Raw genomic sequence first — 21,168 nt, forward strand, 5'->3', positions numbered from 1 at the left:
TCTGCGTGAGGCATTGCGCAGGAAAAAAGACAACCGCGCGCGCTGGGCAGCAAAGGGCGGCCTGCAACTGCGGGGCAATCCAACAGGGGGCAGCGTAGCACCCAGGGAAAACGGCAGCAAAGTCAGCCGATCAGCAGCGCCGTCACTATTGCGAATTCTATTTTTCAGCAGGGGTCTCGCCCCCATGGAGGGGGGAAGCTGCACCGCTCCTGGAAACACTGCAATACCAGGTGGATGCATGGAGTGGACGGGGCAAGCCCCTGCTCCATCTCCCTGTCCCAAAAATCAATTTAATATTTGGTCCCCAGATAGGGGACGTATCAGATATTAAACTGATAAGAACAGATACTTTTTTTTTTTATTTCCAAAATATACTTTATTCATAAAAATCTGTAAAAATTACATTGCCAAACAGTTTCCAAACAGCACCAAAAAATACAAACATTGCAAGGGAGATCAGTTTCCTTCAATACTGTCATGAGTTTCTTCCCAACCCTTCCGTTTCTCAATTGTCATGTCAATTACAGTTTTACATTTAACAGATACTTTTTTTTTTATTTCCAAAATATACTTTATTCATAAAAATCTGTAAAAATTACATTGCCAAACAGTTTCCAAACAGCACCAAAAAATACAAACATTGCAAGGGAGATCAGTTTCCTTCAAGACTGTCATGAGTTTCTTCCCAACCCTTCCGTTTCTCAATTGTCATGTCAATTACAGTTTTACATTTACAGCAAATGAAAATGTTAACGATACAGTTCGAGGGGTTTCCCATGGATCCAGCCCCTCAGTCCAGCTTGGTGGGGGAACCTTACACTGTGGTCTTTCCCCATTGAGCCTTTGCTGCGGCTGCCCCAAGCTTTAGTGCGTCCCTCAGCACGTAGTCCTGGACCTTGGAATGTGCCAGTCTGCAACATTCGGTGGTGGACAACTCTTTACGCTGGAAGACCAGCAAGTTTCGGGCAGACCAAAGGGCGTCTTTCACCGAATTGATAGTCCTCCAGCAGCAGTTGATGTTTGTCTCGGTGTGCGTCCCTGGGAACAGCCCGTAGAGCACAGACTCCTGTGTTACAGAGCTGCTTGGGATGAACCTTGACAAAAACCACTGCATCTCTTTCCACACCTGCTTTGCAAAGGCACATTCCAGGAGGAGGTGGGCGACCGTCTCTTCCCCACCACAGCCAACGCGGGGGCACTGTGCGGAGGGGGCGAGACTTCGGGTGTGCATGAAGGATCTGACGGGGAGGGCCCTTCTCACCACCAGCCAAGCTACGTCTTGGTGCTTGTTTGAAAGTTCTGGTGATGAGGCATTCCGCCAAATGACTTTGACGGTCTGCTCGGGGAACCATCCGACGGGATCCACCGTTTCCTTTTCCCGTAGGGCCTTGAGGACATTCCGTGCAGACCACTGCCTGATGGACCGGTGGTCAAGGGTGTTTTTCCGCAGAAACTGCTCCACGAAGGATAGGTGGTACGGCACGTCCCAACTGCACGGAGCGTTCCGCGGCAATGTGACCAGGCCCATCCTTCGCAACACCGGGGACAGATAGAACCTCAGCACGTAGTGACACTTGGAGTTTGCGTACTGGGGATCTACACATAGCTTGATGCAGCCGCACACGAAGGTGGTCATCAGGATGAGGGCCACGTTGGGTACATTTTTTCCGCCCATGTCCAGAGATTTGAACATCGTGTCCCTCCGGACCCGGTCCATTTTAGATCCCCAGACGAAGCGGAAAATGGCTCGGGTGACTGCCACGGCGCAGGAGTGGGGTATGGGCCAGACCTGCGCCACGTAGAGCAACAACGTGAGCGCCTCGCACCTGATGACCAGGTTCTTACCCACAATGGAGAGAGACCGCTGCCCCCACATGTCCAACTTTTGTCGTACCTTGGCTACTCGCTCCTCCCATGTTTTGGTGCACGCCCCGGCCCTTCCGAACCATATCCCCAGCACCTTCAGGTAATCTGACCTGACGGTGAAGGGGACAAAGGATCGGTCAGCCCAGTTCCCAAAGAACATGGCCTCGCTCTTGCCGTGGTTAACTTTGGCTCCCGAGGCCAGTTCGAACTGGTCGCAGATGCTCATCAGTCTGCGCACGGACAGCGGATCCGAGCAGAAGACGGCGACGTCATCCATGTACAGGGAGGTTTTGACCTGAGTGCCTCCGCTGCCTGGGATTGTCACCCCTCTTATGCTCGCATCCTTCCTTATAGACTCAGCAAAGGGTTCAATACAGCAAACAAACAAGACCGGGGACAGAGGACAGCCCTGTCTGACTCCAGATTTGATCGGGAAACTTTCAGATTCCCACCCGTTGATTGACACTGCGCTACTGATGTTTGTGTAGAGCAGTTGGATCCAATTGCAGATTCCCTCCCCAAACCCCATTTTGGAAAGCACGTCCATCATGTAGGTGTGCGATATCCTGTCAAAAGCCTTCTCCTGGTCCAGGCTGATGAGGCAGGTGTCCACCCTCCTGTCCCGTACGTAGGCGATCGTATCCCTGAGTAGCGCGAGGCTATCAGAGATCTTCCTGCCGGGTACAGTACAGGTCTGATCGGGGTGAATCACCAGCTCCAGAGCAGACTTGACTCGACTGGCTATGACTTTGGACAGAATCTTGTAATCAACATTAAGCAGTGAGATGGGCCGCCAATTTCTGATTTCTACCCTCTCCCCCTTCTGCTTGTAAATGAGGGTGATGATGCCTTTTCTCATGGATTCTGACATGCTACCGGCCAGGAGCATACTCTCGTATACTTCCAGCAGGTCCGGGCCGACCCAGTCCCACAGGGCCGAGTACAACTCGGCCGGTAAGCCGTCGCTCCCGGGAGTTTTACTCGCCTCGAAAGACTCGACGGCCTTTGTCAGCTCGTCCAGAGTTAGCGGCTTGTCCAGTCCCTCCCTCCTGCTGTCATCTAAGACCTCTGTGATAGATGACAGGAAGGACTGGGAGGCTCTGCTGTCTGTGGGCTTCGCGTCATACAGCCCAGCATAAAAGGATTTGCTGATCCTTAGTATGTCGGACTGCGAAGACGTTACCGAGCCATCTTCTTCCTTCAGGCTGCTGATAACAGAGCTCTCTCTGTGTACCTTTTGGAAGAAGTAACGCGAGCACGTCTCATCCTGCTCGATGGAGCGGACTCTGGACCGGAAGATGATCTTGGAGGCCTCCTTGGCAAAGAGCGAGGCCTGCTGGCTCTTCACCTCTTGGAGGTCCTCCTTGACCTCGACCCCCATTGACTGCAACCGGAGTAGATTTTGCATAATTTTCTGGAGTCGGGACAGTTCCCTCTGTCTCTCTCTCGCCTTCTGAACACCTTTGTGGATGAAGAACCTCTTGATGTTCTCCTTAATCGCTTCCCACCAGTGAACTGGAGACTCAAAGAGGGGTTTCACGGTCCTCCAACCTTTGTAATCCCTTTTGAGTTCCTCAACGTTCTCTGGGGTCAGCAGTGTCGCATTGAGCTTCCACGTCCCTCTGCCAACCCGCTGGTCGTCCTGTAAGTGACAGTCGGCCAGTAAGAGGCAGTGGTCGGAGAAGAACACCGGCTTGACGTCGGTGGATCCGACCGTGACAGCACGGGACACAAACAGGAAGTCAATCCTGGAACGGGCAGACCCGTCCGATCTTGACCATGTGTATCTGCGCTGCGCTCCGTCTGCAGGTTTGCTGAAGACGTCGTGCAGTTTGGCATCCTTAACTGTTTCTACTAGGAATCTGGACGTAGCGTCCAGTTTGCTGTCGTCACTGCCGGATCGTCCAGCCGCATCGATGATGCAGTTGAAGTCACCGCCTAGGATGACCGGCCTGGACGTCGCCAGCAGCAGTGGGAGCTGCTGGAAGACGGTCAGCCGCTCGCTGCGTTGTACCGGGGCGTACACGTTGATCAACCGGAGCGGAGCGTTGTTGTACATCACGTCTGCTACGAGGAGGCGGCCGCCCACCACCTCCTTAACTTCGGAGATGGTGAAGTTACCTCCCCGCAGCAGAATACCCAGGCCGGAGGAACGGCAGTCATTACCCCCCGACCAGATCGATGGCCCGTGGGACCACCATCGCGACCACTGCCTGTAGGTGCTGAGGTGTGGTATTCCACACTCCTGCAGAAACAGTAGGTCAGCTTTGACCTTGGCAAGGTAATCCAAGGTTGAAACACTTCGCGTAGTAGATTTAATGCTACGCACATTAATGGAAGCAATTCTTACACCCATTTTTTACTAAAAATTAGTTGTTGCTTCCCATACCATTTGTCCTCGCTAGTCCCAGTCCTTCCCCTTCGGGATGTTCCTGCATACCCATCGTATGCGCAAGCAGTTTCACGTTGGTTGGGCTCAGAAACCCCTCCTGATTTTTCATGCAGGGTTTGTGCCGCTCGGGTGACATCGGGGGGGTCTTGTAGGCAGAGAGGATTGGGTTGTCCTCAGCTGCTTCCATCTGTTCCTCCTCGAAAACATCACAGCTCCCGGTCTCCCGGAGCTCAGGTGCGCCAGACGTGTCTTTGCTCCCGGTGTCGCAGAACTGAGATGCGTTGGCCACTTCGTTACGTGTGGGGCATTGGGGTTGGGGCACGCTGGGCCCATCACAGCTTCCAGTGCCCGGGGGCTGGGATGCTTTATCATCCATCTCGGAGTTCTGCCGCCTCTTTTGAAGGGGCTGTCGTTCCAGCATTTCCCCGTCCAGTGAAGAGGAGTTGTTGCAGTCTGATTCAGAAGAGAGCCTCCTCTTGCCACTGGTTTGGGTGGTGGCTTTGGGATGTTTTTTCTTTGTGGTTTTCCTCTGGACCACTTGCCACTGACCTGTTTGTCCATCTGCTGCCTCCTCCTCCATTGATTCTGTCTGTGGGGGAGGGGTTTCCGGGCGCTGGGTAGGTGCTGGGTCCTTGGTTTCAGCCGCCTCCCCTTCTTTCTCAGGTTGAAGTTCCTCACTGCAGAGAAGGTTGCTGGTCTCCTTTCGAACAGCGGACGCCTTCGTCGAACCTTCGCCCGGCCATTCCTTGGACCTTGCCGCCAGAGCATAGCTGAGACAACGTTTGGGACAGGTCTTGTAGAGATGGCCTGCCGCACCGCACAAGTTGCAACACTTAGTCTGCTTACAGTCCTTGGTCTGATGGCCTTCCTCCTTGCAGTTTTTGCAAACAACCGTGCTGCAGTTGGCTGCCATGTGACCAGATTTGCCACAGGTGCGGCAAACTCTGGGCTGCCCAGCGTAGACCAAGAAGCCTCGACTTCCCCCGATAGCGAAGCTGGAGGGAGGGTGGATGATGGCTCCACTGGGATCTACCTTCAAGGTCACCTTGACCTGCCGCTTGCTGGTCCAGATCCCAAAGGGGTCCTTGACATCAGTGCTGCTGCCGGCCACCTCGACGTACCTGGCGAGAAAGGTGAGTACATCCACCACCGGAACATGGGGGTTGTAGAGGTGAATCGTCACCACCCGGTCCCGTTGTGACGGAAGCGTGAAGAGCGGCTCCGCTGTGAGGATCGACAGTGGCGCCCGGTCCCCTTTCTCCTTGAACGCCTTCAGGAACTTGATGCATCCCGCCACGCTCCGGAACGTCACGTCGAAGTATCCACTGCTGGGGAAATCCTGCAGGCAGAAGACGTCCGTCGCTTGAAATCCGCAGCAATCGAAGAGAATTTTCTTGATGAAGAAGGTGCGATCGACCGGTGCATCTCCTTCCTTGTCCTTCACGACCACCCGAACGGTGTTGCGCACTCCCTGGCCCGAAGCTCGAAAATTGGTTATAGCCATTTTACTCAAAGCTTCCCCAGGATCAAAAGGCAATGATCATGGTCTCTTCTCAATCAAATAAGCACTGATAAGAACAGATACTACACTTGATCTTAGCCAAAAGGCCGAGAAGCGATGGCCGTAAAACTGAGTTTGCTGCGCGCGTCAGGCCCGGCGTGCGGCCTCTACGTCAAAGTAGCCGCCGGGTGGGCGAGCCTCGGGCGAAAGAGGCGACGGCGGGCGGTCTTTGAGCCAGAGCTCCTTTTGTTGCCGGGCCTTGCAAGCAGAAAGGAAAGCACGCGTGCATGCCACGCGCAGCCATTCCTCGCGCTTCTGCGCGAGGCATTGCGCAGGAACAAAGACAACCGCGCGCGCTAGGCAGCAAAGGGCGGCCTGCAACTGCGGGGCAATCCAACAGGGGGCAGCGTAGCACCCAGGGAAAACTGCAGCAAAGTCAGCCGAGCAGCAGCGCCGTCACTATTGCGAATTCTATTTTTCAGCAGGGGTCTCGCCCCCATGGAGGGGGGAAGCTGCACCGCTCCTGGAAACACTGCAATACCAGGTGGATGCATGGAGTGGACGGGGCAAGCCCCTCATCCATCTCCCTGTCCCAAAAATCAATTTAATATTTGGTCCCCAGATAGGGGACGTATCAGATATTAAACTGATAAGAACAGATTTTTTTTTTTTTTTATTTTTTTTTAATTTCCAAAATATACTTTATTCATAAAAATCTGTAAAAATTACATTGCCAAACAGTTTCCAAACAGCACGAAAAAATACAAACATTGCAAAAGAGATCAGTTTCTTTCAATACTGTCATGAGTTTCTTCCCAACCCTTCCGTTTCACAATTGTCATGTCAATTACAGTTTTACATTTACAGCAATTGAGAATATTAACGATACAGTTCGAGGGGCTTCCCATGGTTCCAGCCCCTCAGTCCAGCTTGGTGGGGGAACCTTACACTGTGGTCTTTCCCCATTGAGCCTTTGCTGCGGCTGCCCCAAGCTTTAGTGCGTCCCTCAGCACGTAGTCCTGGACCTTGGAATGTGCCAGTCTGCAACATTCGGTGGTGGACAACTCTTTGCGCTGGAAGACCAGCAAGTTTCGGGCAGACCAAAGGGCGTCTTTCACCGAATTGATAGTCCTCCAGCAGCAGTTGATGTTTGTCTCGGTGTGCGTCCCTGGGAACAGCCCGTAGAGCACAGACTCCTGTGTTACAGAGCTGCTTGGGATGAACCTTGACAAAAACCACTGCATCTCTTTCCACACCTGCTTTGCAAAGGCACATTCCAGGAGGAGGTGGGCGACCGTCTCTTCCCCACCACAGCCAACGCGGGGGCACTGTGCGGAGGGGGCGAGACTTCGGGTGTGCATGAAGGATCTGACGGGGAGGGCCCTTCTCACCACCAGCCAAGCTACGTCTTGGTGCTTGTTTGAAAGTTCTGGTGATGAGGCATTCCGCCAAATGACTTTGACGGTCTGCTCGGGGAACCATCCGACAGGATCCACCGTTTCCTTTTCCCGTAGGGCCTTGAGGACATTCCGTGCAGACCACTGCCTGATGGACCGGTGGTCAAAGGTGTTTTTCCACAGAAACTGCTCCACGAAGGATAGGTGGTACGGCGCCGCCCAACTGCATGGTGCGTTCCGCGGCAATGTGACCAGGCCCATTCTTCGCAACACCGGGGACAGATAGAACCTCAGCACGTAGTGACACTTGGAGTTTGCGTACTGGGGATCGACACATAGCTTGATGCAGCCGCACACGAAGGTGGTCATCAGGATGAGGGCCACGTTGGGTACATTTTTCCCGCCCTTGTCCAGAGATTTGAACATCGTGTCCCTCCGGACCCGGTCCATTTTAGATCCCCAGACGAAGCGGAAAATGGCTCGGGTGACTGCCACGGCGCAGGAGTGGGGTATGGGCCAGACCTGCGCCACGTAGAGCAACAACGTGAGCGCCTCGCACCTGATGACCAGGTTCTTACCCACAATGGAGAGAGATCGCTGCCCCCACATGCCCAACTTTTGTCGTACCTTGGCTACTCGCTCCTCCCATGTTTTGGTGCACGCCCCGGCACTTCCGAACCAAATCCCCAGCACCTTCAGGTAATCTGACCTGACGGTGAAGGGGACAAAGGATCGGTCGGCCCAGTTCCCAAAGAACATGGCCTCGCTCTTGCCGTGGTTAACTTTGGCTCCCGAGGCCAGTTCGAACTGGTCGCAGATGCTCATCAGTCTGCGCACGGACAGCGGATCCGAGCAGAAGACGGCGACGTCATCCATGTACAGGGAGGTTTTGACCTGAGTGCCTCCGCTGCCTGGGATTGTCACCCCTCTTATGCTCGCATCCTTCCTAATAGACTCAGCAAAGGGTTCAATACAGCAAACAAACAAGACCGGGGAAAGAGGACAGCCCTGTCTGACTCCAGATTTGATCGGGAAACTTTCAGATTCCCACCCGTTGATTGACACTGCGCTACTGATGTTTGTGTAGAGCAGTTGGATCCAATTGCAGATTCCCTCCCCAAACCCCATTTTGGAAAGCACGTCCATCATGTAGGTGTGCGATATCCTGTCAAAAGCCTTCTCCTGGTCCAGGCTGATGAGGCAGGTGTCCACCCTCCTGTCCCGTACGTAGGCGATCGTATCCCTGAGTAGCGCGAGGCTATCAGAGATCTTCCTGCCGGGTACAGTACAGGTCTGATCGGGGTGAATCACCAGCTCCAGAGCAGACTTGACTCGACTGGCTATGACTTTGGACAGAATCTTGTAATCAACATTAAGCAGTGAGATGGGCCGCCAATTTCTGATTTCTACCCTCTCCCCCTTCTGCTTGTAAATGAGGGTGATGATGCCTTTTCTCATGGATTCTGACATGCTACCGGCCAGGAGCATACTCTCGTATACTTCCAGCAGGTCCGGGCCGACCCAGTCCCACAGGGCCGAGTACAACTCGACCGGTAAGCCGTCGCTCCCGGGAGTTTTACTCGCCTCGAAAGACTCGACGGCCTTTGTCAGCTCGTCCAGAGTTAGCGGCTTGTCCAGTCCCTCCCTCCTGCTGTCATCTAAGACCTCTGTGATAGATGACAGGAAGGACTGGGAGGCTCTGCTGTCTGTGGGCTTCGCGTCATACAGCCCAGCATAAAAGGATTTGCTGATCCTTAGTATGTCGGACTGCGAAGACGTTACCGAGCCATCTTCTTCCTTCAGGCTGCTGATGACAGAGCTCTCTCTGTGTACCTTTTGGAAGAAGTAACGCGAGCACGTCTCATCCTGCTCGATGGAGCGGACTCTGGACCGGAAGATGATCTTGGAGGCCTCCTTGGCAAAGAGCGAGGCCTGCTGGCTCTTCACCTCTTGGAGGTCCTCCTTGACCTCGACCCCCATTGACTGCAACCGGAGTAGATTTTGCATAATTTTCTGGAGTCGGGACAGTTCCCTCTGTCTCTCTCTCGCCTTCTGAACACCTTTGTGGATGAAGAACCTCTTGATGTTCTCCTTAATCGCTTCCCACCAGTGAACTGGAGACTCAAAGAGGGGTTTCACGGTCCTCCAACCATTGTAATCCCTTTTGAGTTCCTCAACGTTCTCTGGGGTCAGCAGTGTCGCATTGAGCTTCCACGTCCCTCTGCCAACCCGCTGGTCGTCCTGTAAGTGACAGTCGGCCAGTAAGAGGCAGTGGTCGGAGAAGAACACCGGCTTGACGTCGGTGGATCCGACCGTGACAGCACGGGACACAAACAGGAAGTCAATCCTGGAACGGGCAGACCCGTCCGATCTTGACCATGTGTATCTGCGCTGCGCTCCGTCTGCAGGTTTGCTGAAGACGTCGTGCAGTTTGGCATCCTTAACTGTTTCTACTAGGAATCTGGACGTAGCGTCCAGTTTGCTGTCGTCACTGCCGGATCGTCCAGCCGCATCGATGATGCAGTTGAAGTCACCGCCTAGGATGACCGGCCTGGACGTCGCCAGCAGCAGTGGGAGCTGCTGGAAGACGGTCAGCCGCTCGCTGCGTTGTACCGGGGCGTACACGTTGATCAACCGGAGCGGAGCGTTGTTGTACATCACGTCTGCTACGAGGAGGCGGCCGCCCACCACCTCCTTAACTTCGGAGATGGTGAAGTTACCTCCCCGCAGCAGAATACCCAGGCCGGAGGAACGGCAGTCATTACCCCCCGACCAGATCGATGGCCCGTGGGACCACCATCGCGACCACTGCCTGTAGGTGCTGAGGTGTGGTATTCCACACTCCTGCAGAAACAGTAGGTCAGCTTTGACCTTGGCAAGGTAATCCAAGGTTGAAACACATCGCGTAGTCGATTTAATGCTACGCACATTAATGGAAGCAATTCTTACACCCATTTTTTACTAAAAATTAGTTGTTGCTTCCCATACCATTTGTCCTCGCTAGTCCCAGTCCTTCCCCTTCGGGATGTTCCTGCATACCCATCGTATGCGCAAGCAGTTTCACGTTGGTTGGGCTCAGAAACCCCTCCTGATTTTTCCTGCAGGGTTTGTGCCGCTCGGGTGACATCGGGGGGGTCTTGTAGGCAGAGAGGATTGGGTTGTCCTCAGCTGCTTCCATCTGTTCCTCCTCGAAAACATCACAGCTCCCGGTCTCCCGGAGCTCAGGTGCGCCAGACGTGTCTTTGCTCCCGGTGTCCTGGAGCTGAGATGCGTTGGCCACGTCGTTACGTGTGGGGCATTGGGGTTGGGGCACGCTGGGCCCATCACAGCTTCCAGTGCCCGGGGGCTGGGATGCTTTATCATCCATCTCGGAGTTCTGCCGCCTCTTTTGAAGGGGCTGTCGTTCCAGCATTTCCCCGTCCAGTGAAGAGGAGTTGTTGCAGTCTGATTCAGAAGAGAGCCTCCTCTTGCCACTGGTTTGGGTGGTGGCTTTGGGATGTTTTTTCTTTGTGGTTCTCCTCTGGACCACTTGCCACTGACCTGTTTGTCCATCTGCTGCCTCCTCCTCCATTGATTCTGTCTGTGGGGGAGGGGTTTCCGGGCGCTGGGTAGGTGCTGGGTCGTTGGTTTCAGCCGCCTCCCCTTCCTTCTCAGGTTGAAGTTCCTCACTGCGGAGAAGGTTGTTGGTCTCCTTTCGAACAGCGGACGCCTTCGTCGAACCTTCGCCCGGCCATTCCTTGGACCTTGCCGCCTGAGCATAGCTTTGACAACGTTTGGGACAGGTCTTGTAGAGATGGCCTGCCGCACCGCACAAGTTGCAACACTTAGTCTGCTTACAGTCCTTGGTCTGATGGCCTTCCTCCTTGCAGTTCTTGCAAACAACCGTGCTGCAGTTGGCTGCCATGTGACCAGATTTGCCACAGGTGCGACAAACTCTGGGCTGCCCAGCGTAGACCAAGAAGCCTCGACTTCCCCCGATAGCGAAGCTGGAGGGAGGGTGGATGATGGCTCCACTGGGATCTACCTTCAAGGTCACCTTGACCTGCCGCTTGCTGGTCCAGATCCCAAAGGGGTCCTTGACATCAGTGCTGCTGCCGGCCACCTCGACGTACCTGGCGAGAAAGGTGAGTACATCCACCACCGGAACATGGGGGTTGTAGAGGTGAATCGTCACCACCCGGTCCCGTTGTGACGGAAGCGTGAAGAGCGGCTCCGCTGTGAGGATCGACAGTGGCGCCCGGTCCCCTTTCTCCTTGAACGCCTTCAGGAACTTGATGCATCCCGCCACGTTCCGGAACGTCACGTCGAAGTATCCACTGCTGGGGAAATCCTGCAGGCAGAAGACGTCCGTCGCTTGAAATCCGCAGCAATCGAAGAGAATTTTCTTGATGAAGAAGGTGCGATCGACCGGTGCATCTCCTTCCTTGTCCTTCACGACCACCCGAACGGTGTTGCGCACTCCCTGGCCCGAAGCTCGAAAATTGGTTATAGCCATTTTACTCAAAGCTTCCCCAAGATCAAAAAGCAATGATCATGGTCTCTTCTCAATCAAATAAGCACTGATAAGAACAGATACTACACTTGATCTTAGCCAAAAGGCCGAGAAGCGATGGCCCTAAAACTGCGTTTGCTGCGCGCGTCAGGCCCGGCGTGCGGCCTCTACGTCAAAGTAGCCGCCGGGTGGGCGAGCCTCGGGCGAAAGAGGCGACGGCGGGCGGTCTTTGAGCCAGAGCTCCTTTTGTTGCCGGGCCTTGCAAGCAGAAAGGAAAGCACGCGTGCATGCCACGCGCAGCCATTCCTTGCGCTTCTGCGCGAGGCGTTGCGCAGGAATAAAGACAACCGCGCGCGCTGGGCAGCAAAGGGCGGCCTGCAACTGCGGGGCAATCCAACAGGGGACAGCGTAGCGCCCACAGAAAACTGCAGCAAAGTCAGCCGAGCAGCAGCGCCGTCACTATTGCGAATTCTATTTTTCAGCAGGGGTCTCGCTCCCGTGGAGGGGGGAAGCTGCACCGCTCCTGGAAACACTGCAATACCAGGTGGATGCATGGAGTGGACGGGGCAAGCCCCTGCTCCATCTCCCTGTCCCAAAAATCAATTTAATATTTGGTCCCCAGATAGGGGACGTATCAGATATTAAACTGATAAGAACAGATACTTTTTTTTTTTATTTCCAAAATATACTTTATTCATAAAAATCTGTAAAAATTACATTGCCAAACAGTTTCCAAACAGCACCAAAAAATACAAACATTGCAAGGGAGATCAGTTTCCTTCAATCCTGTCATGAGTTTCTTCCCAACCCTTCCGTTTCTCAATTGTCATGTCAATTACAGTTTTACATTTACAGCAATTCAGAATATTAACGATACAGTTCGAGGGGTTTCCCATGGATCCAGCCCCTCAGTCTAGCTTGGTGGGGGAACCTTACACTGTGGTCTTTCCCCATTGAGCCTTTGCTGCGGCTGCCCCAAGCTTTAGTGCGTCCCTCAGCACGTAGTCCTGGACCTTGGAATGTGCCAGTCTGCAACATTCGGTGGTGGACAACTCTTTGCGCTGGAAGACCAGCAAGTTTCGGGCAGACCAAAGGGCGTCTTTCACCGAATTGATAGTCCTCCAGCAGCAGTTGATGTTTATCTCGGTGTGCGTCCCTGGGAACAGCCCGTAGAGCACAGACTCCTGTGTTACAGAGCTGCTTGGGATGAACCTTGACAAAAACCACTGCATCTCTTTCCACACCTGCTTTGCAAAGGCACATTCCAGGAGGAGGTGGGCGACCGTCTCTTCCCCACCACAGCCAACGCGGGGGCACTGTGCGGAGGGGGCGAGACTTCGGGTGTGCATGAAGGATCTGACGGGGAGGGCCCTTCTCACCACCAGCCAAGCTACGTCTTGGTGCTTGTTTGAAAGTTCTGGTGATGAGGCATTCCGCCAAATGACTTTGACGGTCTGCTCGGGGAACCATCCGACAGGATCCACCGTTTCCTTTTCCCGTAGGGCCTTGAGGACATTCCGTGCAGACCACTGCCTGATGGACCGGTGGTCAAAGGTGTTTTTCCGCAGAAACTGCTCCACGAAGGATAGGTGGTACGGCACGTCCCAACTGCACGGAGCGTTCCGCGGCCATGTGACCAGGCCCATCCTTCGCAACACCGGGGACAGATAGAACCTCAGCACGTAGTGACACTTGGAGTTTGCGTACTGGGGATCTACACATAGCTTGATGCAGCCGCACACGAAGGTGGTCATCAGGATGAGGGCCACGTTGGGTACATTTTTCCCGCCCATGTCCAGAGATTTGAACATCGTGTCCCTCCGGACCCGGTCCATTTTAGATCCCCAGACGAAGCGGAAAATGGCTCGGGTGACTGCCACGGCGCAGGAGTGGGGTATGGGCCAGACCTGCGCCACGTAGAGCAACAACGTGAGCGCCTCGCACCTGATGACCAGGTTCTTACCCACAATGGAGAGAGATCGCTGCCCCCACATGCCCAACTTTTGTCGTACCTTGGCTACTCGCTCCTCCCATGTTTTGGTGCACGCCCCGGCCCTTCCGAACCATATCCCCAGCACCTTCAGGTAATCTGACCTGACGGTGAAGGGGACAAAGGATCGGTCAGCCCAGTTCCCAAAGAACATGGCCTCGCTCTTGCCGTGGTTAACTTTGGCTCCCGAGGCCAGTTCGAACTGGTCGCAGATGCTCATCAGTCTGCGCACGGACAGCGGATCCGAGCAGAAGACGGCGACGTCATCCATGTACAGGGAGGTTTTGACCTGAGTGCCTCCGCTGCCTGGGATTGTCACCCCTCTTATGCTCGCATCCTTCCTAATAGACTCAGCAAAGGGTTCAATACAGCAAACAAACAAGACCGGGGACAGAGGACAGCCCTGTCTGACTCCAGATTTGATCGGGAAACTTTCAGATTCCCACCCGTTGATTGACACTGCGCTACTGATGTTTGTGTAGAGCAGTTGGATCCAATTGCAGATTCCCTCCCCAAACCCCATTTTGGAAAGCACGTCCATCATGTAGGTGTGCGATATCCTGTCAAAAGCCTTCTCCTGGTCCAGGCTGATGAGGCAGGTGTCCACCCTCCTGTCCCGTACGTAGGCGATCGTATCCCTGAGTAGCGCGAGGCTATCAGAGATCTTCCTGCCGGGTACAGTACAGGTCTGATCGGGGTGAATCACCAGCTCCAGAGCAGACTTGACTCGACTGGCTATGACTTTGGACAGAATCTTGTAATCAACATTAAGCAGTGAGATGGGCCGCCAATTTCTGATTTCTACCCTCTCCCCCTTCTGCTTGTAAATGAGGGTGATGATGCCTTTTCTCATGGATTCTGACATGCTACCGGCCAGGAGCATACTCTCGTATACTTCCAGCAGGTCCGGGCCGACCCAGTCCCACAGGGCCGAGTACAACTCGACCGGTAAGCCGTCGCTCCCGGGAGTTTTACTCGCCTCGAAAGACTCGACGGCCTTTGTCAGCTCGTCCAGAGTTAGCGGCTTGTCCAGTCCCTCCCTCCTGCTGTCATCTAAGACCTCTGTGATAGATGACAGGAAGGACTGGGAGGCTCTGCTGTCTGTGGGCTTCGCGTCATACAGCCCAGCATAAAAGGATTTGCTGATCCTTAGTATGTCGGACTGCGAAGACGTTACCGAGCCATCTTCTTCCTTCAGGCTGCTGATAACAGAGCTCTCTCTGTGTACCTTTTGGAAGAAGTAACGCGAGCACGTCTCATCCTGCTCGATGGAGCGGACTCTGGACCGGAAGATGATCTTGGAGGCCTCCTTGGCAAAGAGCGAGGCCTGCTGGCTCTTCACCTCTTGGAGGTCCTCCTTGACCTCGACCCCCATTGACTGCAACCGGAGTAGATTTTGCATAATTTTCTGGAGTCGGGACAGTTCCCTCTGTCTCTCTCTCGCCTTCTGAACACCTTTGTGGATGAAGAACCTCTTGATGTTCTCCTTTATCGCTTCCCACCAGTGAACTGGAGACTCAAAGAGGGGTTTCACGGTCCTCCAACCTTTGTAATCCCTTTTGAGTTCCTCAACGTTCTCTGGGGTCAGCAGTGTCGCATTGAGCTTCCACGTCCCTCTGCCAACCCGCTGGTCGTCCTGTAAGTGACAGTCGGCCAGTAAGAGGCAGTGGTCGGAGAAGAACACCGGCTTGACGTCGGTGGATCCGACCGTGACAGCACGGGAAACAAACAGGAAGTCAATCCTGGAACGGGCAGACCCGTCCGATCTTGACCATGTGTATCTGCGCTGCGCTCCGTCTGCAGGTTTGCTGAAGACGTCGTGCAGTTTGGCATCCTTAACTGTTTCTATGAGGAATCTGGACGTAGCGTCCAGTTTTCTGTCGTCACTGCCGGATCGTCCAGCCGCATCGATGATGCAGTTGAAGTCACCGCCTAGGATGACCGGCCTGGACGTCGCCAGCAGCAGTGGGAGCTGCTGGAAGACGGTCAGCCGCTCGCTGCGTTGTACCGGGGCGTACACGTTGATCAACCGGAGCGGAGCGTTGTTGTACATCACGTCTGCTACGAGGAGGCGGCCGCCCACCACCTCCTTAACTTCGGAGATGGTGAAGTTACCTCCCCGCAGCAGAATACCCAGGCCGGAGGAACGGCAGTCATTACCCCCCGACCAGATCGATGGCCCGTGGGACCACCATCGCGACCACTGCCTGTAGGTGCTGAGGTGTGGTATTCCACACTCCTGCAGAAACAGTAGGTCAGCTTTGACCTTGGCAAGGTAATCCAAGGTTGAAACACATCGCGTAGTCGATTTAATGCTACGCACATTAATGGAAGCAATTCTTACACCCATTTTTAACTAAAAATTAGTTGTTGCTTCCCATACCATTTGTCCTCGCTAGTCCCAGTCCTTCCCCTTCGGGATGTTCCTGCATACCCATCGTATGCGCAAGCAGTTTCACGTTGGTTGGGCTCAGAAACCCCTCCTGATTTTTCCTGCAGGGTTTGTGCCGCTCGGGTGACATCGGGGGGGTCTTGTAGGCAGAGAGGATTGGGTTGTCCTCAGCTGCTTCCATCTGTTCCTCCTCGAAAACATCACAGCTCCCGGTCTCCCGGAGCTCAGGTGCGCCAGACGTGTCTTTGCTCCCGGTGTCCCGGAGCTGAGATGCGTTGGCCACGTCGTTACGTGTGGGGAATTGGGGTTGGGGCACGCCGGGCCCATCACAGCTTCCAGTGCCCGGGGGCTGGGATGCTTGATCATCCATCTCGGAGTTCTGCCGCCTCTTTTGAAGGGGCTGTCGTTCCAGCATTTCCCCGTCCAGTGAAGAGGAGTTGTTGCAGTCTGATTCAGAAGAAAGCCTCCTCTTGCCACTGGTTTGGGTGGTGGCTTTGGGATGATTTTTCTTTGTGGTTTTCCTCTGGACCACTTGCCACTGACCTGTTTGTCCATCTGCTGCCTCCTCCTCCATTGATTCTGTTTGTGGAGGAGGGGTTTCCGGGCGCTGGGTAGGTGCTGGGTCGTTGGTTTCAGCCGCCTCCCCTTCCTTCTCAGGTTGAAGTTCCTCACTGCGGAGAAGGTTGCTGGTCTCCTTTCGAACAGCGGACGCCTTCGTCGAACCTTCGCCCTGCCATTCCTTGGACCTTGCCGCCTGAGCATAGCTGAGACAACGTTTGGGGCAGGTCTTGTAGAGATGGCCTGCCGCACCGCACAAGTTGCAACACTTAGTCTGCTTACAGTCCTTGGTCTGATGGCCTTCCTCCTTGCAGTTCTTGCAAACAACCGTGCTGCAGTTGGCTGCCATGTGACCAGATTTGCCACAGGTGCGACAAACTCTGGGCTGCCCAGCGTAGACCAAGAAGCCTCGACTTCCCCCGATAGCGAAGCTGGAGGGAGGGTGGATGATGGCTCCACTGGGATCTACCTTCAAGGTCACCTTGACCTGCCGCTTGCTGGTCCAGATCCCAAAGGGGTCCTTGACATCAGTGCTGCTGCCGGCCACCTCGACGTACCTGGCGAGAAAGGTGAGTACATCCACCACCGGAACATGGGGGTTGTAGAGGTGAATCGTCACCACCCGGTCCCGTTGTGACGGAAGCGTGAAGAGCGGCTCCGCTGTGAGGATCGACAGTGGAGCCCGGTCCCCTTTCTCCTTGAACGCCTTCAGGAACTTGATGCATCCCGCCACGTTCCGGAACGTCACGTCGAAGTATCCACTGCTGGGGAAATCCTGCAGGCAGAAGACATCCGTCGCTTGAAATCCGCAGCAATCGAAGAGAATTTTCTTGATGAAGAAGGTGCGATCGACCGGTGCATCTCCTTCCTTGTCCTTCACGACCACCCGAACGGTGTTGCGCACTCCCTGGCCCGAAGCTCGAAAATTGGTTATAGCCATTTTACTCAAAGCTTCCCCAGGATCAAAAGGCAATGATCATGGTCTCTTCTCAATCAAATAAGCACTGATAAGAACAGATACTACACTTGATCTTAGCCAAAAGGCCGAGAAGCGATGGCCGTAAAACTGCGTTTGCTGCGCGCGTCAGGCCCGGCGTGCGGCCTCTACCTCAAAGTAGCCGCCGGGTGGGCGAGCCTAGGGCGAAAGAGGCGACGGCGGGCGGTCTTTGAGCCAGAGCTCCTTTTGTTGCCGGGCCTTGCAAGCAGAAAGGAAAGCACACGTGCATGCCACGCGCAGCCATTCCTTGCGCTTCTTCGCGAGGCATTGCGCAGAGAAAAAGACACGCGCGCGCTGGGCAGCAAAGGGCGGCCTGCAACTGCGGGGCAATCCAACAGAGGGCAGCGTAGCGCCCACGGAAAACTGCAGCAAAGTCAGCCGAGCAGCAGCGCCGTCACTATTGCGAATTCTATTTTTCAGCAGGGGTCTCGCCCCCATGGAGGGGGGAAGCTGCACCGCTCCTGGAAACACTGCAATGCCAGGTGGATGCATGGAGTGGACGGGGCAAGCCCCTGTTCCATCTCCCTGTCCCAAAAATCAATTTAATATTTGGTCCCCAGATAGGGGACGGATCAGATATTAAACTGATAAGAACAGATACTACACTTGATCTTAGCCAAAAGGCCGAGAAGCGATGGCCGTAAAAATGCGTTTGCTGCACGCGTCAGGCCCGGCGTGCGGCCTCTACCTCAAAGTAGCCGCCGGGTGGGCGAGACTAGGGCGAAAGAGGCGACGGCGGGCGGTCTTTGAGCCAGAGCTCCTTTTGTTGCCGGGCCTTGCAAGCAGAAAGGAAAGCACGCGTGCATGCCACGCGCAGCCATTCCTTGCGCTTCTGCGCGAGGCATTGCGCAGGAAAAAAGACACGCGCGCGCTGGGCAGCAAAGGGCGGCCTGCAACTGCGGGGCAAGCCAACAGGGGGCAGCGTAGCACCCACAGAAAACTGCAGCAAGGTCAGCCGAGCAGCAGCGCCGTCACTATTGCGAATTCTATTTTTCAGCAGGGGTCTCGCCCCCATGGAGGGGGGAAGCTGCACCGCTCCTGGAAACACTGCAATACCAGGTGGATGCATGGAGTGGACGGGGCAAGCCCCTGTTCCATCTCCCTGTCCCAAAAATCAATTTAATATTTGGTCCCCAGATAGGGGACGTATCAGATATTAAACTGATAAGAACAGATACTACACTTGATCTTAGCCAAAAGGCCGAGAAGCGATGGCCGTAAAACTGCATTTGCTGCACGCGTCAGGCCCGGCGTGCGGCCTCTACCTCAAAGTAGCCGCCGGGTGGGCGAGCCTAGGGCGAAAGAGGCGACGGCGGGCGGTCTTTGAGCCAGAGCTCCTTTTGTTGCCGGGCCTTGCAAGCAGAAAGGAAAGCACGCGTGCATGCCACGCGCAGCCATTCCTCGCGCTTCTGCGCGAGGCATTGCGCAGGAAAAAAGACACGCGGGCGCTGGGCAGCAAAGGGCGGCCTGCAACTGCGGGGCAAGCCAACAGGGGGCAGCGTAGCGCCCATGGAAAACTGCAGCAAGGTCAGCAGAGCAGCAGCGCCGTCACTATTGCGAATTCTATTTTTCAGCAGGGGTCTCGCCCCCATGGAGGGGGGAAGCTGCACCGCTCCTGGAAACACTGCAATACCAGGTGGATGCATGGAGTGGACGGGGCAAGCCCCTGTTCCATCTCCCTGTCCCAAAAATCAATTTAATATTTGGTCCCCAGATAGGGGACGTATCAGATATTAAACTGATAAGAACAGATACTACACTTGATCTTAACCAAAAGGCCGAGAAGCGATGGCCGTAAAAGTGCGTTTGCTGCGCGCGTCAGGCCCGGCGTGCGGCCTCTACCTCAAAGTAGCCGCCGGGTGGGCGAGCCTAGGGCGAAAGAGGCGACGGCGGGCGGTCTTTGAGCCAGAGCTCCTTTTGTTGCCGGGCCTTGCAAGCAGAAAGGAAAGCACGCGTGCATGCCACGCGCAGCCATTCCTCGCGCTTCTGCGCGAGGCATTGCGCAGGAAAAAAGACACGCGCGCGCTGGGCAGCAAAGGGCGGCCTGCAACTGCGGGGCAATCCAACAGGGGGCAGCATAGCACCCACGGAAAACTGCAGCAAAGTCAGCCGAGCAGCGGCGCCGTCACTATTGCGAATTCTATTTTTCAGCAGGGGTCTCGCCCCCATGGAGGGGAGAAGCTGCACCGCTCCTGGAAACACTGCAATACCAGGTGGATGCATGGAGTGGACGGGGCAAGCCCCTGTTCCATCTCCTTGTCCCAAAAATCAATTTAATATTTGGTCCCCAAATAGGGGACGTATCAGATATTAAACTGATAAGAACAGATTTTTTTTTTTTTTTTTTTTTTTATTTCCAAAATATACTTTATTCATAAAAATCTGTAAAAATTACATTGCCAAACAGTTTCCAAACAGCACCAAAAAATACAAACATTGCAAGGGAGATCAGTTTCCTTCAATACTGTCATGAGTTTCTTCCCAACCCTTCCGTTTCTCAATTGTCATGTCAATTACAGTTTTACATTTACAGCAATTCAGAATATTAACGATACAGTTCGAGGGGTTTCCCATGGATCCAGCCCCTCAGTCTAGCTTGGTGGGGGAACCTTACACTGTGGTCTTTCCCCATTGAGCCTTTGCTGCGGCTGCCCCAAGCTTTAGTGCGTCCCTCAGCACGTAGTCCTGGACCTTGGAATGTGCCAGTCTGCAACATTCGGTGGTGGACAACTCTTTGCGCTGGAAGACCAGCAAGTTTCGGGCAGACCAAAGGGCGTCTTTCACCGAATTGATAGTCCTCCAGCAGCAGTTGATGTTTGTCTCGGTGTGCGTCCCTGGGAACAGCCCGTAGAGCACAGACTCCTGTGTTACAGAGCTGCTTGGGATGAACCTTGACAAAAACCACTGCATCTCTTTCCACACCTGCTTTGCAAAGGCACATTCCAGGAGGAGGTGGGCGACCGTCTCTTCCCCACCACAGCCAACGCGGGGGCACTGTGCGGAGGGGGCGAGACTTCGGGTGTGCATGAAGGATCTGACGGGGAGGGCCCTTCTCACCACCAGCCAAGCTACGTCTTGGTGCTTGTTTGAAAGTTCTGGTGATGAGGCGTTCCGCCAAATGACTTTGACGGTCTGCTCGGGGAACCATCCGACAGGATCCACCGTTTCCTTTTCCCGTAGGGCCTTGAGGACATTCCGTGCAGACCACTGCCTGATGGACCGGTGGTCAAAGGTGTTTTTCCGCAGAAACTGCTCCACGAAGGATAGGTGGTACGGCACGTCCCAACTGCACGGAGCGTTCCGCGGCAATGTGACCAGGCCCATCCTTCGCAACACCGGGGACAGATAGAACTAAACTGATAAGAACAGATACTACACTTGATCTTAGCCAAAAGGCCGAGAAGCGATGGCCGTAAAACTGCGTTTGCTGCGCGCGTCAGGCCCGGCGTGCGGCCTCTACCTCAAAGTAGCCGCCGGGTGGGCGAGCCTAGGGCGAAAGAGGCGACGGCGGGCGGTCTTTGAGCCAGAGCTCCTTTTGTTGCCGGGCCTTGCAAGCAGAAAGGAAAGCACGCGTGCATGCCAC

General features: G+C 54.7%; 5 non-coding genes and 6 pseudogenes across 5 annotated transcripts; all 11 read right to left on the minus strand.

Moving 5' to 3' along the window:
* Nucleotides 1-193: 193 nt before the first annotated feature.
* LOC137354205 (U2 spliceosomal RNA) lies at nt 194-373 on the minus strand (annotated as a pseudogene).
* Nucleotides 374-5,769: 5,396 nt separating this feature from the next.
* Nucleotides 5,770-5,878, minus strand: LOC137354636 (U2 spliceosomal RNA; annotated as a pseudogene).
* A 388-nt stretch (nt 5,879-6,266) lies between these two features.
* On the minus strand, nt 6,267-6,458 carry LOC137354357 (U2 spliceosomal RNA). Its single transcript, XR_010970388.1, has one exon. It is a non-coding gene; the product is annotated as a U2 spliceosomal RNA (small nuclear RNA).
* Nucleotides 6,459-11,658: 5,200 nt separating this feature from the next.
* On the minus strand, nt 11,659-11,767 carry LOC137354529 (U2 spliceosomal RNA; annotated as a pseudogene).
* Nucleotides 11,768-12,155: 388 nt separating this feature from the next.
* Nucleotides 12,156-12,335, minus strand: LOC137354207 (U2 spliceosomal RNA; annotated as a pseudogene).
* Nucleotides 12,336-17,535: 5,200 nt separating this feature from the next.
* LOC137354637 (U2 spliceosomal RNA) lies at nt 17,536-17,644 on the minus strand (annotated as a pseudogene).
* A 386-nt stretch (nt 17,645-18,030) lies between these two features.
* On the minus strand, nt 18,031-18,221 carry LOC137354072 (U2 spliceosomal RNA). The gene has a single exon (XR_010970221.1). It is a non-coding gene; the product is annotated as a U2 spliceosomal RNA (small nuclear RNA).
* A 386-nt stretch (nt 18,222-18,607) lies between these two features.
* On the minus strand, nt 18,608-18,798 carry LOC137354482 (U2 spliceosomal RNA). The gene has a single exon (XR_010970460.1). It is a non-coding gene; the product is annotated as a U2 spliceosomal RNA (small nuclear RNA).
* A 386-nt stretch (nt 18,799-19,184) lies between these two features.
* On the minus strand, nt 19,185-19,375 carry LOC137353855 (U2 spliceosomal RNA). Its single transcript, XR_010970007.1, has one exon. It is a non-coding gene; the product is annotated as a U2 spliceosomal RNA (small nuclear RNA).
* A 386-nt stretch (nt 19,376-19,761) lies between these two features.
* On the minus strand, nt 19,762-19,950 carry LOC137354282 (U2 spliceosomal RNA). The gene has a single exon (XR_010970343.1). It is a non-coding gene; the product is annotated as a U2 spliceosomal RNA (small nuclear RNA).
* Nucleotides 19,951-20,833: 883 nt separating this feature from the next.
* Nucleotides 20,834-20,993, minus strand: LOC137354530 (U2 spliceosomal RNA; annotated as a pseudogene).
* Between the last annotated feature and the right edge of the window lie 175 nt (nt 20,994-21,168).

The sequence above is a fragment of the Heterodontus francisci genome, chromosome 41, assembly GCF_036365525.1.
Source record: "Heterodontus francisci isolate sHetFra1 chromosome 41, sHetFra1.hap1, whole genome shotgun sequence".
NCBI lineage: Eukaryota > Metazoa > Chordata > Chondrichthyes > Heterodontiformes > Heterodontidae > Heterodontus > Heterodontus francisci.